Source organism: Lissotriton vulgaris, chromosome 9 (genome assembly GCF_964263255.1).
Source record: "Lissotriton vulgaris chromosome 9, aLisVul1.2, whole genome shotgun sequence".
Taxonomy (NCBI): Eukaryota; Metazoa; Chordata; class Amphibia; order Caudata; family Salamandridae; genus Lissotriton; species Lissotriton vulgaris.
The window spans coordinates 1,102,524,215-1,102,543,881 of NC_141697.1; the positions used below are offsets into that span (position 1 = coordinate 1,102,524,215).

Sequence of the window (19,667 nt, forward strand, 5' to 3'; positions counted from 1 at the left end):
TTTCCCTATAAACCCACAACCTGCTACAGAATTAAATTATGCAAAATTTAAATAACATTAAATTCATTAATTAAATTACATTATAACATAAATAAACACTTTTAACACATATAATACAATATAAAAAATTTGATATTATTAAAAGTTCGATATTTTTCTTAACCTATATTATGTACTTCGATATTTTGACTATCTATATTTTCAAATTCGATATTACATTACTTACTTTCAAAACGATATTTTTGATGTCTATATTCTGTCCATTCGATATTCTGTCCAGCCTATATTTTGGACTCGATATTATGTCCATTTTTCCTCCATTGTTGCAAGCTCGGCCTTATGGTACTTCCGGACATGGGAGAGTATCGAGGAGCATTGAGATTGTATTATGATAGCGGTCATGGCATTCTAATGCCTTTATCGTTTTATTGCATATCCTTGACCTGCTATGAATCTTTGTTTTTGTATGAGCTGCTTTTTTCAATAAAAAGATTTAATACTAAAATAAGGCTGATGTCAGATACTATTAGTTTAAGAAAAAGGACACTGAGAAGTGTCAGTCCCAAAGCTAATTGAAAGATCCATTTAAACTAAATGACTTCGGAGAATTTTTCTGTGGTCTACTTTTAAGGGATTATGGAAATGTGTTGGTTGGATCTGTTTTCCTCGGTTTGGCTCTAAATCGTTACAAATCTTTTTTTTATCCAATAAGAAAGATGGTTAAGCGAATGGTCTATGGAATATTAATAGACAGTTGACGTAATTATTGGCCTGTCTTGTACTGTAATGCCGGTGAAAGACTGGTTTGGGCTTTTCCTGGTCCAAGGCCTATTTTTTCACATAGTAGCCTGTTTACAGCGTCATAATTTCTCACTGGAGAATTAACAGTAGAAATGTGTTTACACAGACACAAATGTTAGTACATGATCTTGGAAAGACTTAAATCGGAATTTTATAACTTTGGTTGCAACACTACTGTAGCATCTATTCATCAAGGTATTAATATCCAAATTTGAATACATTTGTCTAAATGCAGTTCTTTGTGTGACACAAGTAAGTAAAATAGAAAAGAACGTATATAAATTAAATATGGGGAAAGAGTAGGTGTCTGCGTTCTATGTGTCTCCAGACTTGTACAAAGGTGCAGTGTAACAAAGTCTCAGCCGTGTCATTTGAGCTGTTCAGTGTCATCCTATCCGCCTGATGTTAGGCTGTGTGTGTTCAACAAAACAGCAGCGTCTAATCCTGTTTCTCAAAGACTAGTTATATAACCTCCTTCCTAAAAACAGGCGAATTTGTTAATGTGTGCTAGTGAAATGATGATGCCATTCGTATGAAAAAATAAGCTAAGGGCCATATGTGTCATACTTCCGTTTTGCGAATTTAAAATAGCGAATCCTAAGGAATCGCTATTTAGAATTCACAAAACGGTATGTATGTAGGTAATCTAGGAGTTTTAGCGATTCCTTAATATTCTTTATTTGCGAATTCGCAAATTGGGAATTCGCAAATAATGAATACTTCCCATTCATTTCTATGGGCCAGGAGGCCCATAGAAATGAAGGGGAAATTTGCTAATCGCAATTTGCTAATCGCAAATTGTGCGAATTTTCAAGGGTGCAGGGGGTGTCTCAAGAACACCCTGCTGCACCCCTGAAAATGACATGTGTGCGCATATGGCGCACATACATGCCCTAAGGGCATGTATGTGCGTCATATGCCACCCTCACAAATGCACAATTGTGCATATTTACAAGAAATCGCAAATTACCACCAACTACAGGTTGGTGGTAATTTGCGATTCCTAAACCTGAATTTGCATTTTTAAAATGCTTCTTACATAGCAGTTAAGGAATCGCAAAATTGCGATTCCTTAAATGCTATAGCAAAATAAGGAATCGCACATTTTTGCGATTCCTTATGATGCTATTTTTTGATACATTGCAAAAATGCTAAAAAGGCCTTTTGCAATTCGCTAAGGCCGAAATTCTGCGAATTTCGGCCTTTGCGAATCACAAAAGCCTTGATACATATGGCCCCAAGACTTCAAAATGTAATTGCGATAGAAGTTCTTTTTGCATACACAAAATAATCCCTTGTTTGCCATGACATTTAAAAACTTATTTGTGAATAATCACATACAGGTTTAAACAAAGTATGTGCCGTCACAGCTGTATATATCAATGAAAAAAGGATATATTTCCCAGTTTGATATATAAGCAAATTGTGCATTTGACGAACGTAGCTTTTGGATACAGACAATTTGACGAGGTGCAGTCATTTACTAATTGGTTACACTGCATACAGTTAATAATTGCACCAAGTTGTGAATTCTAATTCTTTAAAAAAAGGCGTGCACCAAGGACCAGGAATACCTGAGGTCTGTTGTACAGGATTCCAACACTTGTCTGCTCCAGCCAGCAGAACCTTAAATTTAGAATCTCAAACGTATTTGTAATGTAAACATTTGATGATCTCATTATATAAAATTATAAAATGCATGTGTTTTCGTGGCGAGCTAATCTGTTGATACTATGAGGAAGATAATATATGCTTTAAACTGTTTGGCCGCAGCAAAACGTTAGAGATTTCCTAACAGAGCTCTGAGCCCCAAAGGGCAGCATTACAGAATGGGTTTAAGCCTCCCCTCCCGTTTTTGGTGGGGGCATACAGCATGCACTGGCTGCATGTAAACACACTCTTTCTATCTTAAGAAGAGAATTGTCAATTAACATGGGATCAGTATCCCATGACAGCTCATGATCTTCTGGAAGAGTATGAACATGACTACTTTTTGGTGGTGCTTTAAAGTTTGATTTCAAGTTGATGTCAGTCCAACTTTTGCATTAAGGAAATCGAGGCTAGAGATAAATCTTGAGAAAGGCAAGGGAGGTTAGGCAACCCTTGCTGGACTCCAGCTAAACTGGTGGCACATGTTTACTCCCTGTTCTCTTCTACAATGAAACGCTTTGTACTAGTCGCTGCCATCTGCATGGGCTTTACACTGAAGTATACATAAAGTAATAGATGGAATGCTTGAATTAAACTCAGCCACTGGTCATTACTTGGGCCGCACCCCAGTCCGGTATTAATTTGCACACCCTGCAACCTCAGTTTGGTACCAGCTATGTCTGTATAAGTCTTGGCACTGCTCCAGTGGGAACAATCCAGCCTGAACTGCCAAGTCAGGTCCTCCGTGAACTGGAACACAAGCAACCTAGTACCAGTTTTTGCCTTCATGAAGACTCATCAGCCAGGTATAGCTCGGTTCCAGTGTGACAGAGTGTGCAAGGGACGCACGGGGAGGGAGCATGCAAGACTTCTAGCTCACACTGATGCCAGCAGGGAAACAATGTCCCAGGAGTGTTTTTTGTTAGACCTGGCATCATTGGCGTGAGTCTCCCTTCCATTTTTGACGGATTGCCTCCTCTGTTTTGATATGTTTTTGATGGTGATATGTTTTGGGCGCTGTGCCACTGCTAATCAGTGCCACAGTGCAAGTGCTCCCTATGATAAATGTATGTACTAATTGGTTATACCATGATTGGGTTATTTGATTTATCTGTCAGTCCCTAGTACAGTGCACCATGTATGCCCAGGGCTTGTAAATCAAATGCTGCTGGTGGGCTTGCAGCACAGGTTGTGCCGGCAACAGAAGCAGCTTGTAAAGTGTCTCTCAGGCCTGCCATTGCAAGGCCTCTGTGCAGTCTAGCACTGCCATGTCGACTTGGCCAAGTGCACCCACTTGCCTGTCCCTAAACCTTCCCTTTGCTTCATATTAGACACCCCTATGGTAGGCCCAAGGGCAGGGTGCATTGTAAGTATAAGGTAGGACATGCTTTGATGTGTGTAGCATGTTCTAATAGTGAATTACAGCCATTTTCGTTTTTCACTGTTGAAGGCTACCTGTTCTTCATAGGCCAGCATGGGCAGTTAGATTATTACATTCTTATAATCCTAACTGACTCAGGGAACATGGTAGAAATTCGAATTTAGTATGACTGAACTCAGAATAATAAAATACATGTTTTAGTAAAGTTGGTTTTATTATTCTGTGTTTGAAAATACCACTTTTAGAAAATAGGTATTTTCTTGCCTAACTATCCAGGCCTGCCTCTGCTGGGTTGTGTATTCTTTGTCTGGGTTTGTGAGTGACAGGGCTGGGGGATTCCAGGAGACAGGCTGGGGCAGCTCAGTGGTGAATAGAGAGATCTGCATCTAGATGGGAAGGAGGAGTTGCACCTGGGGCCTGAATAGGGCTGGGCCTTCTCTCTGCAATGATGGTTCCACCCCCTGTGGCTTGTCTGATGTCTCTGCCCTGCACTGTGAAAGGAGAGGTGGAATCATGTCAACAGAGTGCTCCAGAGCTGTATCTTCCCTCCCCTGTACTGGCTCCACCTCCTGTGGGAGGGCTGATGTCTCTGCCCTGCACAGTGAAAGGAAGAAGAGAATCATGTAAACAAAGTGCTCAGGAACTGGTTTGGACTAGGCAGAGGCCTCTCTGCCTTCAGAGATCAAAGGATTTTGGGGTGTAAATATTGGGACCCTAATCCCAAGAAATTAGATCACTTCTGGTTCTGGACAAGAAAACTTTCTGCCAAGGAGAAGAACCAAGGAAGCTGCAGGAGTTGTACTGCCCCTCTGCCAGTGTGCTGTTTGCTGGGTTGGTCTGTAGTGGTTGCTTCATTGCCAAGATAAAGGAGAAGGAACTTTGTAAGGACTTTCATCTACAGAATATTCTCCAAGGGCTTGAACTGTGCTTGCCTCCTGCTGAAGTCTCAGGGACAAAAGACTTCACCTCCAGGTCCCCTCTGAATTTCCTTGCTAGGAATTCTGACTCCAGACACTTGCGTGCCGCTGGGAGCTGGAAGCGCGACGTATCGAGAAGAAGCGCGTCGCCATCGTAGCTGAAATCGTCGCATTGCCGGAGAAGCGAACCTTCACTGCATCTCACTGGAAGCGTGTGTTCATCGGAGCTGCCTGCTGTCGCATCACAGGAGAAGCGTGACGCCATAGAGAGAGTCGCTATCGCATCACCGGAGAAGCGTGTCACAGGGCCTGTCGCCGCTCCAAAGTAAAGAGTCGTCGCATGGCTGCCAGGGGGTCATCGCATTGTCATCGCATTGCCACATTAAGGGCGCCATCTTCTCGCATCGCAACCGGATCATCGCATTGCGTCAAGGCGCAATCTTGCGCACTGCAACGGGCCCGCCGGCCGAGAATCTACAAATCACCTCCGCACCAGTAAGGCTCACGACGAGTCCCCTACACTGCGCTAGCACTGAGACAGGACGCAACCGTTCCGCCCGATCACGGAACCGACGCATCGCCCCTTTTGCGAGCCTTTTGTTTACTTTGCGTTATGCATTCAGGTACTTTGTTGAGAACTTTGTTGCATTTATCATCAACTTGAACTATGCAATGTTAATCATCTTTAAAGTAATCTTAAGTATAGTATTGTGGATTTTTGTCGTTTGTGGTCTTGTGTTAAGTCTATTAAAAGAATACTTATTTTTTATAAAAACCTGTGTTGTGTCCATCTGTAGGGGTTTCACTGTATTACTGTGTATATTCACAAATGCTTAGCATACTGCCTCTGAGGTAAGCCTGTCTGCTCGTGCACAGCTACCAAGGGAGTGAGCAGGGGTTATTAAGGAGTGTAATCCCCTTATCCTAACTTAGAAGTAAGGGTTCCTATTTGGACAAAGGTGAATACCATTGCCTACTCGAGACCCCCAGATCTAACAGTTTTCCTGGGACACAACCATTAAGCTGGTGTCCAGGCCTGCCTCTGCTGGGTTGTGTATTCCTTGTCTGGGTTTCTGAGTGACAGGGCTGGGGGATTCCAAAGAGACAGGCTGGGGCAGCTCAGTGGTGAATAGAGAGATCTGCATCTAGATGGGAGGGAGGAGTTGCACCTGGGGCCTGAATAGGGCTGGGCCTTCTCTCCCCAATGATGGTTCCACCCCCTGTGGCGTGTCTGATGTCTCTGCCCTGCACTGTGAAAGGAGAGGTGGAATCATGTCAACAGAGTGCTCCAGAGCTGTATCTTCCCTCCCCTGTGCTGGCTCCACCTCCTGTGGGACGGCTGATGTCTCTGCCCTGCACAGTGAAAGGAAGAAGAGAATCATGTAAACAAAGTGCTCAGGAACTGGTTTGGACTAGGCAGAGGCCTCTCTGCCTTCAGAGATCAAAGGATTTTGGGGTGTAAATATTGGGACTCTGATCCCAAGAAATTAGATCACTTCTGGTTCTGGACAAGAAACCTTTCTGCCAAGGAAGAGAACCAAGGAAGCTGCAGGAGTTCTACTGCCCCTCTGCCAGTGTGATGTTTGCTGGGTTGGTCTGTAGTGGTTGCTTCATTGCCAAGATAAAGGAGAAGGAACTTTGTAAGGACTTTCATCTACAGAATATTCTCCAAGGGCTTGAACTGTGCTTGCCTCCTGCTGAAGTCTCAGGGACAAAAGACTTCACCTCCAGGTCCCTTTTGAATTTCCTTGCTAGGAATTCTGACTCCAGACACTTGCGTGCCACGACAAGTCCCCTACTCTGCGCTAGCACTGAGACAGGACGCAACCGTTCCGCCGGATCACGGAACCGACGCATCTCCTCTTTTGCGAGCCTTTTGTTACGCATCCAGGTACTTTGTTGAGAACTTTGTTGCATTTATCATCAACTTGAACTAAGCAATGTTAATCATCTTTAAAGTAATCTTAAGTGTAGTATTGTGGATTTTTGTCGTTTGTGGTCTTGTGTTAAGTCTATTAAAAGAATACTTATTTTTATAAAAACCTGTGTTTGTGTTAACATACTGCCTCTGAGGTAAGCCTGTCTGCTCGTGCACAGCTACCAAGGGAGTGAGCAGGGGTTATTAAGGAGTGTAATCCCCTTACCCTAACTTAGAAGTAAGGGTTCCTATTTGGACAAAGGTGAATACCATTGTCTACTAGAGACCCCCAGATCTAACAGTTTTCCTGGGACACAACCATTAAGCTGGTGTCCAGGGCCTTCGAGGATTTCGGAGGGGGGTTGTATGCCCTCTCCCCTTTTAATTACAGATGGCCCCAAGGCACTGGGTCCTGGAACCATTTCAGGCTCAGGGAGGGTGAATGCATGCATACCTGCCCTTTTATTATACAAGGGGAAGGAGTTTCCGGGGGCGTTCCAGGCTTGGGGAGGGAGCCACATAACCATGTCCCCTTTGAATATGTCTCCCCCCCCCCCGGGGAATGGGTGTCCAGGCCTTCCTAGGCTCAGGGAGGTGGGCTGCATGCCCACCGCTCTTTTTATTATTCATCATTTTGAGATTTTAAAAAGGCTGCTAAATATTTTTGTTTACCACAATCCAATGGGAATCATTTTTTAAATGTAACCCTAATGGCTAGGGGGCCAGAATATCCCTGCCCTGCCCCCTTCTATTGTTTTTTTAAAATGGTGTTAGGACAGGGGGCTAAGTCCTTGACTCCTGTAATAGCTGCTGTTGTGGTCAGCCAATAATGGGGCCTGCTCCTGTGAGGCCCTCACTCCAGCAGAAGCAACGTGCCAAACGGAAAACAAAGCCCCCCTTGGCTAAACAGAAATCTCTATTTTTTAAAGTTGTGTGCTTGGGGGACTCCTGCAGGAGTCCAATGATATACAACGTTTTTTAGCCTTCATTTCTGAAAAACTACTGAACAGATTTACACCAAATCACAAAAGCACACTTCCTGGACCAAGATCTAGATTTCTATCAAACTTGATTTATTTTCTTTCAGCTGTTTTGGCTGTACCACTGTTGCAAAGTCATCCTGTGCCCTGGGCACCCCCCCCAAATTCATCCTGACTGATGCTGGTGGTAACTGATTTTGACTGACCTTGAGCTCTGCCTAACCAAGCCCAGGGCCAGTGCTAAGCTGAAAGGCTCACATTAGAATACAGTTAAACATCTAACATACACTAGGGTACACTATGGTGGGGTACCCCTGTAATTGGCATGACCTACTCCATAAGCCCCTAGTACATAATAGGGCAGAGGATTGAAACTACCTACAAGTCCCCAGTACACCGGGGCATGGCAGTTGAGAGGCCAGCAGCTTTTTCTGCACTTGCATGTGTGCCCTTCTGAAACCTGAGGTCAGTTTAAAAACTAACCTTGGTTCCAGAACTGATTTTAAAAAGTAAAATGTGCCCAAAATCGACTTTAGTGGCAGGGGCACTTAAAAATGGATAACCTACAATGTTGTGGCATATTAGGGACCCCAAGGGTCTCCCCTATGTTTCCCAGGGGTAGGGGGGGGGTCAGTTATCTATAAGGTACACCCTTATAAAATGAGTTTTTATATGCCTGGGTAAAGTGAAATTTCACATTTCACTCCCCACATTGTGGTAAAGTGCTGCTCAAATTTGACTTTGATGCTAGGAGCACAGTAAAAGAAGAATCTGCAATGTTTCTACAGTTGCAGAACCCCTAAAGTCTCCCCTAGTTGCACATGGGGTGGGGTTCCTGTAAATATAAGGCAAGTACTTATAAAATATGTTTTTGTAAGTCCTGGTGCTGGAAAAATGGGCCAAGTCATTTTTCCCATTGCAAATCCCTTGTTACATAGGTTAACATGGTAGGAAGATATTGATTAATACCTATTGATAGGAGAGGACTAGACTGGCCATTCAAAGACTTCCCAGAATGGTAGTAGTAAATCCAACAATATCCTATCGTTGAATTTCTCCTAAAGTGTACATACAAGAAGTTATAAGAATTTCCTCTTTGTAAGTCCAAATTCAGCCTTCCAGTGGTCTGTCCAAATTTGTCATAGTTAAGTGGATTAGCCAGGCTGGTTTGAAGAGGTGTTAAAGAGCTCTGCTGGGAGGGCAGTGTGCTGGTCCATATGAATGCCAGGCCAGGGGGTGGAGTCGTAAACCATGCTCTTCAAAGGCAGAGGGGAGGCCTGGGTGTCAGTTACACTTTTACACTTTTGGCCAGAGTCAGGGCTAGGCTTAATTAAGGTATGTGCAGATGGGAGTGGGAGAGTCTAGGAAAATAAGCCATCCCTGGGGGTATGTTTAGCCAGGTCTTGACTCTCTGCTGGAAAATCAACCATTATAGATTTGGAGGATTTGATGCACTCTGGGAAAAAATAATGTCACACTCTACAGGATGTGGTCATCGCCTTGAGGAGTTACCCTGCTCTCATTGGTCAGGAGTGACCTGCTGCTTGACCCAGAGAATTTTGAAAAAGTATCTGAGAGGGGCAGAGACCTTCAGATCTGCTGCTTGAAACTTACTGAAGCAAGAAGTGCCCTGCTGAGAAGTTTTGCAGCGTAAAGATTTCTAAGGCCCGACCTCCGAAGACTGCATCAACTGAAACTACAGCCCTGTGGATTACCTTGCTGCAAAAGGACTAAAGAGTGGACTCCCTGCAAGCTACAGGTTAACAGAGCTCAACCAGACATCCACACAAAGAATTCCCAGCCTAGAGTACCAGTGGATTTGTAAGGGTTGTGTTCAAGTCGATTGCGGAATTGAAGTTTCACACTTACAAGGTCCCTTTTGGAGATTCCAGAACCTTGGATTGTGTGTTGGATACTTTGGGACCCGCAAACAGAATTTCAGGAAGGAGTTCTAACTGGACCCCGCCTGCTGGAGAAGGCCGCACAACACATTTGGTGAGATTCTCCAGAGCAATTTTTAAAGGTGTCCCTGTCAGACGAAACAAAATGACTAAAAGGGGCACTGTTGGTTTCTAAGCACTAGAAAATGACTAATCTTTAAAAAATCATATCTCTGGTTCCCTACCGTTTTTTTGGTGTCTTTTAAAAGATGAAAATATTACCTAGTTTTATAAATTGGTGTAGGGTTTTTAGGTCAAGCGACCTATCTCAATGCGCACATGCGCATTGAGAGCGGGAGCTCGATATAAAGGGGCTTAAACAGAGCTTACCAAGATCGGGCGATTCCATGAAGTGCCCGTGAAAGCTCGCTCAATGCGCATGTGCATTGCCATTAAAAGCGCGTGCACAGACACCAGCCTCCCTCCCACAGTCATCCCCCAGCGTGCGCTGTGTCAACAAGCCTTTGAAGTCACTTCAAAGGTATCGGCTACCCCCGCCCCCTGCTTCACACGTTTCTCGCATTTCTCCTCCCTCCCTCGCCTTCCTCGCCCTTCAGCGTGCCTTCAGCCTCCATCCTTTCTTTCTCTCTTCCTTGTCTTTAATTTGTTTTCTTTGTTAGTGTTAGTCTTCCTTTTGCCTTTATGGTGTCATGCATATTTTCAATCTCCCCCTTCTCGTCTACATCCCTTAACCATACGCCGGCGGCCCTGCACCCATTCGAGCCACAAATTGCTTCCCTTTGGCGCAGCGTTTTACTTGTCAGGGCGGGTGCATTTATATGCATTCTACCCCCTGCTCGCGCACACACTTTGCCTCCCGCTCTGGTCTTTTAAAAGAAGGATGCGCACCTTTTAACCGTTGTCTCTTCATCCTTAGTACAGGTACGTCTCGGTGGGCGTTCCTTGAACGATGCTGATAAAGTTATTTGAGCACACGCAGCTCTGTCCCAAAACTGATCTGACATGCACACCCCCCACCTATTGTAGTACTAGGACCTGTCCAAACTGTTGACATACACTTTCGTGCCTGTACTGGGACCTCCGTCTTAACCTGCATCATAACTTCTCGGCCGCATCTCAGGCCCCTGCTGCTTCACACCCTCATGCCGCTCTCCCCGCTCCGCCCCTCCCCTGCCCGCCGTGTCGCATTTCTCCTCGTACTTTCACTTTGACGGCCACAGGCCGTCTCTCGTGTTTCTCCTTTTTCTTACTTTTCTTGTTTATAGAGCGTTGACCTCAACACTGCAATATTTATACCCAAGAGCTGTGCTCTAGCGTTGCAGTTTCTGTGCTGTGTACTACAAATGCAGATGTTATTACCATATAAAAGAGTTGTGCCAGTGTGGGCTGTTGGCAGCTCTAGATGAAGTGTACTATTTTACAAACATTTGTGCACTTAGTCCCAGCATCTTTATCAAAGTCTAACCATTATCGCAGCTACAAGTTAGTAATAATTGTTAGTGTGGTAGCGGTTGGCTACTTGCATTAAATTAGGCATACACGTTTCATTGTCGGTCTTTTAAATTCAGTGTTTTACTGTATGCACAGCCACTGAAAATGAATTTGCATTATTTCTGCAAGTGTTTTCTTTTATGCCGTTAGGAAATATTTATTTATATTTACGTTTCCAGGCCGTAGTTGGGTATAAGTTCCAGGAACCGAGCAGATACTAACTTTTAGTATTAACTTTCGATAAAGTACATCTGCTGCTTTGAAGTTTATTTTAATTTTTTTTTACCTGAGTCCAGTATTTTTTTTAAGCTTTCTGGTCGTGTCTCATATCCTGAAGAATACCACATTTTTCCAGTTGCTAATTTTTATTTAATGCAGTGTGATGGGAAGAATCATTTTTCTCTTTAATGAGAAAAGAGTGCCAGACCCATTTAAAGCAGTTATTGCCGAGTAGATATATTCATCAATTGGCTGTGAGCCTACAAAAACATGACATCCACCACCACCACCACACCCACCACCACTACATCCACCACCACATCCACTACCACATCCACTACAACCACCACCACATCCACCACTACCACCGCATCCACCACCGCATCCACCACATCCACCGCATCCACCACCACATCCACCACATCCACCATCACATCCACCACCACATCCACCATCACCTTCACATCCACCATGACATCCACCGCCACATCCACCACCACATCCACCACCGCCATATCCACCACCAAAGCCACCACCACTTCCACCACCACCGCATCCACCACCACCACATCCAGCACAACCACCACCCCATCCACCACCACCACCGCATCCACCACCACCACCGCATCCACCATCACCACATCCAATGCATCCACCACCACCGCATCCACCACCACATCCACCATCACCACCACATCCACCACCACATCCACCATCACCTCCACATCCACCATGACATCCACCGCCACATCCACCACCACCACATCCAACACCACCGCATCCACCACCACCACCGCATCCACCACCACCACCACACCCACCACAACTACATCCACCACCACATCCACCACAACCACCACCCCATCCACCACCACATCCACCACCATATCCACCATCACCTCCACATCCACCACCATCACATCCACCACCACCATATCCACCACCACCACTTCCACCACCACCACTGCATCCACCACCACCACCGCATCCACCACCACCACCCCCACCACCATATCCACCACCACCCCATCCACCACCACCGCCTCCACCACCACCACTGCATCCACCACCACATCCACCGCATCCACCATCACATCCACCATCCCCACCACATCCACCATCACCTCAACATCCACCATCACCTCCACATCCACCGTGACATCCACCACCACCACATCCACCACCACCGCCTCCACCACCACCGCATCCACCACCACCACCACATCCACCACCACCGCATCCACCACCACCACCACTACATCCACCACCACCACATCCACCACCGCATCCACCATCACCACATCCACCGCATCCACCACCACCGCATCCACCATCACCACATCCACCGCATCCACCACCACCGCATCCACCATCACATCCACCACCACATCCACCATCACCTCCACATCCACCATGACATCCACCACCACCACATCCACCACATACCAACACATCCACTACAACCACCACCCCATCCACCACTACCACCACCACCGCATCCACCACATCCACCGCATCCACCACATCCACCGCATCCACCACCACATCCACCATCACCACCACATCCACCATCACATCCACCACCACCACCATATCCACCACCACATCCACCACCACATCCACATCCACCATGACATCCACCGCCACATCCACCACCACATCCACCACCATCACATCCACCACCGCCACATCCACCACCACTTCCACCACCACTTCCACCACCACATCCACCACCACATCCACCACCACATCCACCACCACCACCACTACATCCACCACCACATCCACCACCCCATCCACCACCGCATCCACCACCACCACCGCATCCACCATCACCACCACATCCACCACCACCACCATATCCACCATCACCTCCACATCCACCATGACATCCACCGCCACATCCACCACCACCACCACATCCAACACCACCACCACCGCATCCACCACCACCACTGCATCTACCACCACCACCGCATCCACCACCACCACCACCACTACATCCACCACCACATCCACCACAACCACCACAACCACCAGCCCATCCACCACCACCACCACATCCACCATCACATCCACCATCACATCCACCACCACATCCACCATCACCTCCACATCCACCATGACATCCACTGCCACATCCACCACCACCACATCCAACACCACCGCATCCACCACCACCACCGCATCCACCACCACATCCACCACAACCACCACCCCATACACCACAACCACCATCCCATCCACCACCACCACCACCACATCCACCATCACCTCCACATCCACCGCCACATCCACCACCACATCCACCACATCCACCACCACCACCGCATCCACCACCACCACCGCATCCACCACCACCACCACATCCACCACCACATCCACCACCCCATCCGCCACCACCACCGCATCCACCACCAACACCGCATCCACCACCACATCCACCGCATACACCACCACCGCATCCACCACCACATCCACCACCACATCCACCATCACCTCCACCACCACTACCACCATCACCTCCACATCCACCATGACATCCACCACCACCGCACCCACCACCACTATATCCACCACCACATCCACTACAACCACCACCCCATCCACCACTACCACCACCACCGCATCCACCACCACCACATCCACCGCAACCACATCCACTGCATCCACCACCGCATCCACCACCGCATCCACCATCACCACCAGATCCACCACCGCATCCACCACCACCACATCCACCATACCCACTACCATCACTTCCACCACCACCTCCACCACCACTTTCACCATATCCACCACCACCACATCCTCCACCACCACCACATCCACCACATCCACCACCTCCACCACATCCACCACCACATCCACCCCCACATCCACCACCATCACCACCACATCCACCATCACCACCACATCCACCACCACCATATCCCCCAGATCCACCACCACCACATCTATATGTGTGTGGCTCTGTGTGTGTGTAGGTGCAAATGCAATGTTCTTGGATTTTCGTCACAATAAAATACACTGAACATAATCTTCACAAAAGTTATTTACAAACGTTTAAGCTATTGCCATTATAAATTACAATAACTTTTATTTAAGTATTAATTATTTACAAAATTAAAAGCCATTGTTATTTGTAATATCAATACATCTAAGTCACGTAAATACAACACACATTGCATTACAAATGCTATAGGTGTCACATTTGCAAAAGTTAAAACTATTGACATTGTAACTGACAAAGCTATTAATTTTGCTACTTTCAAAACCAACACATAAATAAAAAAAGTGTCATTTACAATACCAATAGCTCAAACTTTCCTAATGCGAGACCTATTGCATTTCCAATGCTTATTATTTTGTGTTGTGTCTAAATTACTTACTGAAATGGTGTTTTTAAATGGTTTACATACTGTCTTTGAAGTTAAGCATGTCTGCTCGCAGTCAGGTTACCAAAGGTTGAGCATAGAAATACTTTTCTAAGACCTATACTCATATGTGTTAGTGGCCTTATTGCCAGTGGCAGACCTACATTTGCCCCTACCAATAACCCACTTTCCAACAATCACTTTTCAGAAATCCCTTGACGGATCATCCTTAAACTTTCCAGAAAGGAGCTGCAGTAGGTTGGCACGACCAATCAGGTTTATCTCAGAGGCAATGTGTAAAGCCTTTTCTTCATACACACACAGTAACACAGTTAAAATACTACAAAATAACTCCAAAACTTAGCCAATATTTATATGAAAATAAATGAAACAAAATGACAAAAATCCAAAATACACAAGTAGAGATACCACTTTTCTAAGGTTAACTAAGTTTAATCCATAGAAATCAATGGATGCGTTTTTTTTAGCACAAAGTACCTAAGATGACACAGAACAGGAGCCAAGGAGGTGAGGTGCTGGAAATGCAAATCGGTGCATCAGTTTCTTACTGCCAAGGGAGGTGATGTGTCGCTTCCATACTTCAAGGGGAGGTGATGTGTTGATCTGTGGATTCGCAGTCTCAGTTCCTTGCTGCTGCGGGCCGTCAATGAAGAAATCAGCTCCCAGGGAAAATGCATCAAAAAGTCCAGACGTGCTGCGCCAGTTCCACAGCAGTGAAGCAGGCAGGTCACCTGAGATTGAGCGGTGTGTCATGGACTTCGGTAATGGGGTGCCCAACATTACCAACAGCAGGGCCACAATGAAAATGACATGCAATGGTCAATATTACTAGTGCTACACAACATTACTGGGGCCAACTTGCAAACAAAGTTAAATAGACTTGAAGCACGCATGATTGAAAAATACAGGACTGCTACACAGGGTTTGAACAAGCATGATGAAATGTGGGCTTTAGTGTTACTATCCCACAACGTTGTCCGGTTTGAATCCATCTGGGTCTGAAAACAGTATGAAAATAGAGATATACAGAGTTCTACAAGGAGGGTGGCTGGAGTACTAATCCTGGATGTGTAACAACAAATGTATTTTGGTGTTTATATGGCTTTAATTAGTAAGAGAAATCATTCTAATTGTGGTATTCATCATTTAGGTCTGTCTATTTTAATGATGATGAACGTCGGATCAATAAGACCTATTCTTTTGTCACCTCCGTGAGTGTTTTACTAGAGATTGACCATGAGTTTCCTTATAACACGCCATTGCTGTTGACAGTCCGAGCAGGCTGAATCAGGTAGCTTGACAGGTAGTAGCAATCCTGTAGACTATCTCTTCTGTTGGGCACATTCATTGTCCTGCATTAACACAAGTGAGCGCAATAAAGTTTATTTCACTTCTAGAGGTGCTCCTTGGGAGATCGTCACTGGAGACAATATGGCAGATTAGTACTATTGACATAACCCCTTGAGACGCATGCCGCTACGGAGATTAGATTACGTTTTCTACACGTCTGTAACGTGTAACGTCTGGCGAGTATGAGAGTGGGTCCTGTCCTGAGTTTGTTTGCTTCAGCGAGGACGTGGTTGCCCATATTGAGGCTTTGAATGCCCGTAATGTATCCTGCAAGAGAAGTGTCCACCACAAATTGATTTCCAGGTAAGGCAGGGTTAATGCAGGAGAGATATGCGGTTGGTAATACTAGTACCAGGCCTATGTTTTTAATATGCCCCTCTCCCACCGTTGTCATGAATATGCCTCTTATTTACAGAGCAGAGAGGATGGTAAAAGTGGAAACGCCGGCCAGCTGGTTTCCAAAAGTGGCTGTGACGATATAGCAGAGGCGTTACCGGAGTGCTATCAATCTGCTATATAGTTCAAGCGGCCTATAAAGGTACTTGTAGACTCCCGTTGGGTAGTCCCATATTGATCTGCCATACGAGGTACTAAATAGGTTAATGACTGGGCATGTAATTTTATTTTACCTTTTCAGGTTCTCAGGAGCTGGTCAATTGAATGCTTCTGAGCTCGTCGCCGTGATTAGTTCCTCACAACCTGAAGGTGCTCCAGTTTGCACAGGGGACACACCTAGTATGTGTAGAGCAATTTGGGCTAAGAGAACAGTAGTCATAAAGAAAGTTTAAGATCACACGACTGGCATGGTTACACATAGAGGAGGAATGCATCCTGGATGTGTTGTGTTTTCTTTGTCTCTGTAGCAGGCTTGAGCATGTAGAACACTGAGGTGATACTGACAATTTTTCTTAAGATTTTACTGGTGTTTAATGTGAGATGTAAAACACGGATTTTAAGGACGTTGATGGGTTCATGCATGAGAGAAATATGGTTTTTCATTTAAGGAGGGCAGAGTACACACGATATTGATTTGTGGAAAATTATTTTGTAGGTGTTTTTTCTTTCCTTTGTTGCCAATGTCCTGATGAGGCCCGAATCAGTGGGCCGAAACACGTTGACCAGAAGAAGAGGACGTGTCCAACGGATTAAAAGTAAAAGTAGTGTTAAAATACACACAACAGATGGACTGAGTTGAGGGGGGAAGTTTCTCTCTTGTTTTTGTCTGTAAAGTACTACCACCCCTAGGATAGCCTATATATGTGTATTGTGTTGCAACCGGGTTAGAATGGATGGGTAGAAAGGGACTAGGAATACTTATATGAAATATTGAGCTGTTTATGTTTTATGTGTCATGTTTTTGATTGTGTCATAAAAAAATATATATGTATATACAAAAAAAAGATTGTGAAAAAATTGAGGAAAGTTCAGTGAGTGGTTGAATTGTTCTAAGCAATTACCTGGGGACTATGCTCCCACTTGGGGGGATAATATATTTTCCCCACCTTGTAAAATATAGTTTTTGATCGATCCACACACATCCTTTTGTTGTTGCTTCTGCAAAACACGCGCTGCAGCAGTTCTTCTGGAGAACTGCAATGGAAAACTGGGGCTTGCGGTGAAAGCTGTGGTTGATGCACCGATCGAGTACCATGCTCTGGTGCTGACAGCAGTGATGAATCTAAGTTTGTAGCAATGCGTTGATAAAAACAGATGCTGGGAGTTGATGTGTGGATTTTCTCCTTCAGTTAATCAGATTCTATTTCCAAGGGCCCAGGAACTAGATTTTGCACTACGTGGGGAGGCAGGACTCTCAACAGGCACCGTTAGGTGAAGTATTTGATGGCCCTCAGACTACTTAACAGGAGGCAAGCATGCACAAGCCCTTAGAGAACCTTGGAAACAGGATACAGAAAGCAAAGTCCAGCCCTTTCACTACCAGGACTGAAGCAGCAAGTAGCAGGCCAGCATACCAAAGCAACAGGCAGAGTGGCAGTCCCTCCTACAGCATCCAACTCTTCTTCCTTCTACAGCATCCAGCTGGCAAAATGTCCTCTAGTCCAGAAATGTTCTGATTTTAGAGTGTCAGAGGCCCAATACTTATACCCCTTTTTGCTTTTGAAATAGGCAAACTTCAAAGGAAAATCTGTGTAGTGCGCACGTCCCAGCCTTTCCCTGACCTGGCTCCAGACAAACACAGGAGGGCATACAGACAGCTTTGTGTGAGGACAGGTATAGCCCTAGTCTAGGGTCAGTGAAAACTCCTCCCACCTCTCTAGCTCAGGAAGACCCACCAGCCTGGTGATGGCCCAACAGGATATGCAAGGCACACCTCAGTCTCCTTTGTGGGACTGTCTAGTGTGAATACACAAGAGTCCAGCTGCCATCCTAACCGAGACGTGGATTCTACCGACAAGCAGGCACACAGAATGGTTAAGCAAGAAAATGGCCACCTTCTAATAGTTGCACTTTCAAAACACGCAATTTAAAAACGAAACTTCACCAAAATATGTACTTTTAAAATGTGAATTCAGAGACCCCAAACTCCAAATCTCTATCAGCTCCCAATGAAAATGTACACTTAAAAAATATTTGAAGGCAATCCCCATGTTACCCTATGGGAGAGATGGCCATTGCGATAGTGAAAACTAAATTAGCAGGATTTTTACTAATAGGAATTGTAAAACACAACAGCACATGTCCTACCTGTAAAATACACTGCACCCTGCTCATGGGGCTACTTTGGGCTCACCTTAGGGGTGCCTTACATGTAATTAAAGGGAAGGTTTGGGCCTGGCAAGTGGGTGTAGCACCAGGTCGAACGGCAGCTTACAACTGCACACACAGACACTGCAGTGGCAGGTTTGAGACAGGATTTCAGGGCTACTCATATGGGTGACACAATCAGTGCAGCTGGCCCACTATTAGAATTTGATTTACAGGCCCTAGATACACCTGGTGCACTTTACTAGGAACTTACAAGTAAATCAAATATGCCTCTCACAGATAAACCAATCACCAATACAATTTAGACAGACAGCATATGAACTTTAGCACTGGCTAACAGTGGTAAAGTGCCCAGACCCCTAAAACCAAGAAAAACAGGTCAGAAAAAATAGGAGGAAGAAAGGCAAAATGTTTCTGGATAAACCTGCAAAAAAGGCCAGGACCAACACAGCTCCTGAGCAGCCCCTTTGAGTGGGGCCGATTGCAGGGAACCAGAGAGGCCACTGGGGCACTGGAGGTCCCCTGTGGCCCGTCATAAAAAAAAAAATGACGGGTATCCCTGGTGGGCATCGGGGCACCCCTGTGTATTAAAAAAAGTATTAAAAAAGTATGTTGCCTGCTCCTGTGTAGCACATGGGGGCACTTGCAGGGAGCAGTAAGCCTGCTGAAGTCCTGGGGCTCTCTTTATGGCAACAAGCAAACATATAAACATGTGGCTGAACAAGGTGGTCACTAGAATATCCAAAAAGAAAAAACATATTGAAAGATTCATAAATGTGAATTAGAAGATGCTCATTCATTATTCATTGCTCCAGAATCAAACACCACATAATGCACTGCGAGTACTTTAAAAAATATATATATTTTGGGATCCTGGTGTTGTCCTTAGAAGGGGCAGGGGCATCACCAAGCTTTTTTGTAATTGTGTGTGTGGCAG

At 45.4% G+C, this 19,667-nt stretch overlaps 1 protein-coding gene across 1 annotated transcript in view; it reads left to right on the top strand.

Annotated features, from left to right (window-relative positions):
* LOC147692863 (uncharacterized) overlaps positions 1-19,667 on the top strand; it is a 205,452-nt gene that overhangs the window by 18,080 nt on the left and 167,705 nt on the right. The window lies entirely within an intron of this gene.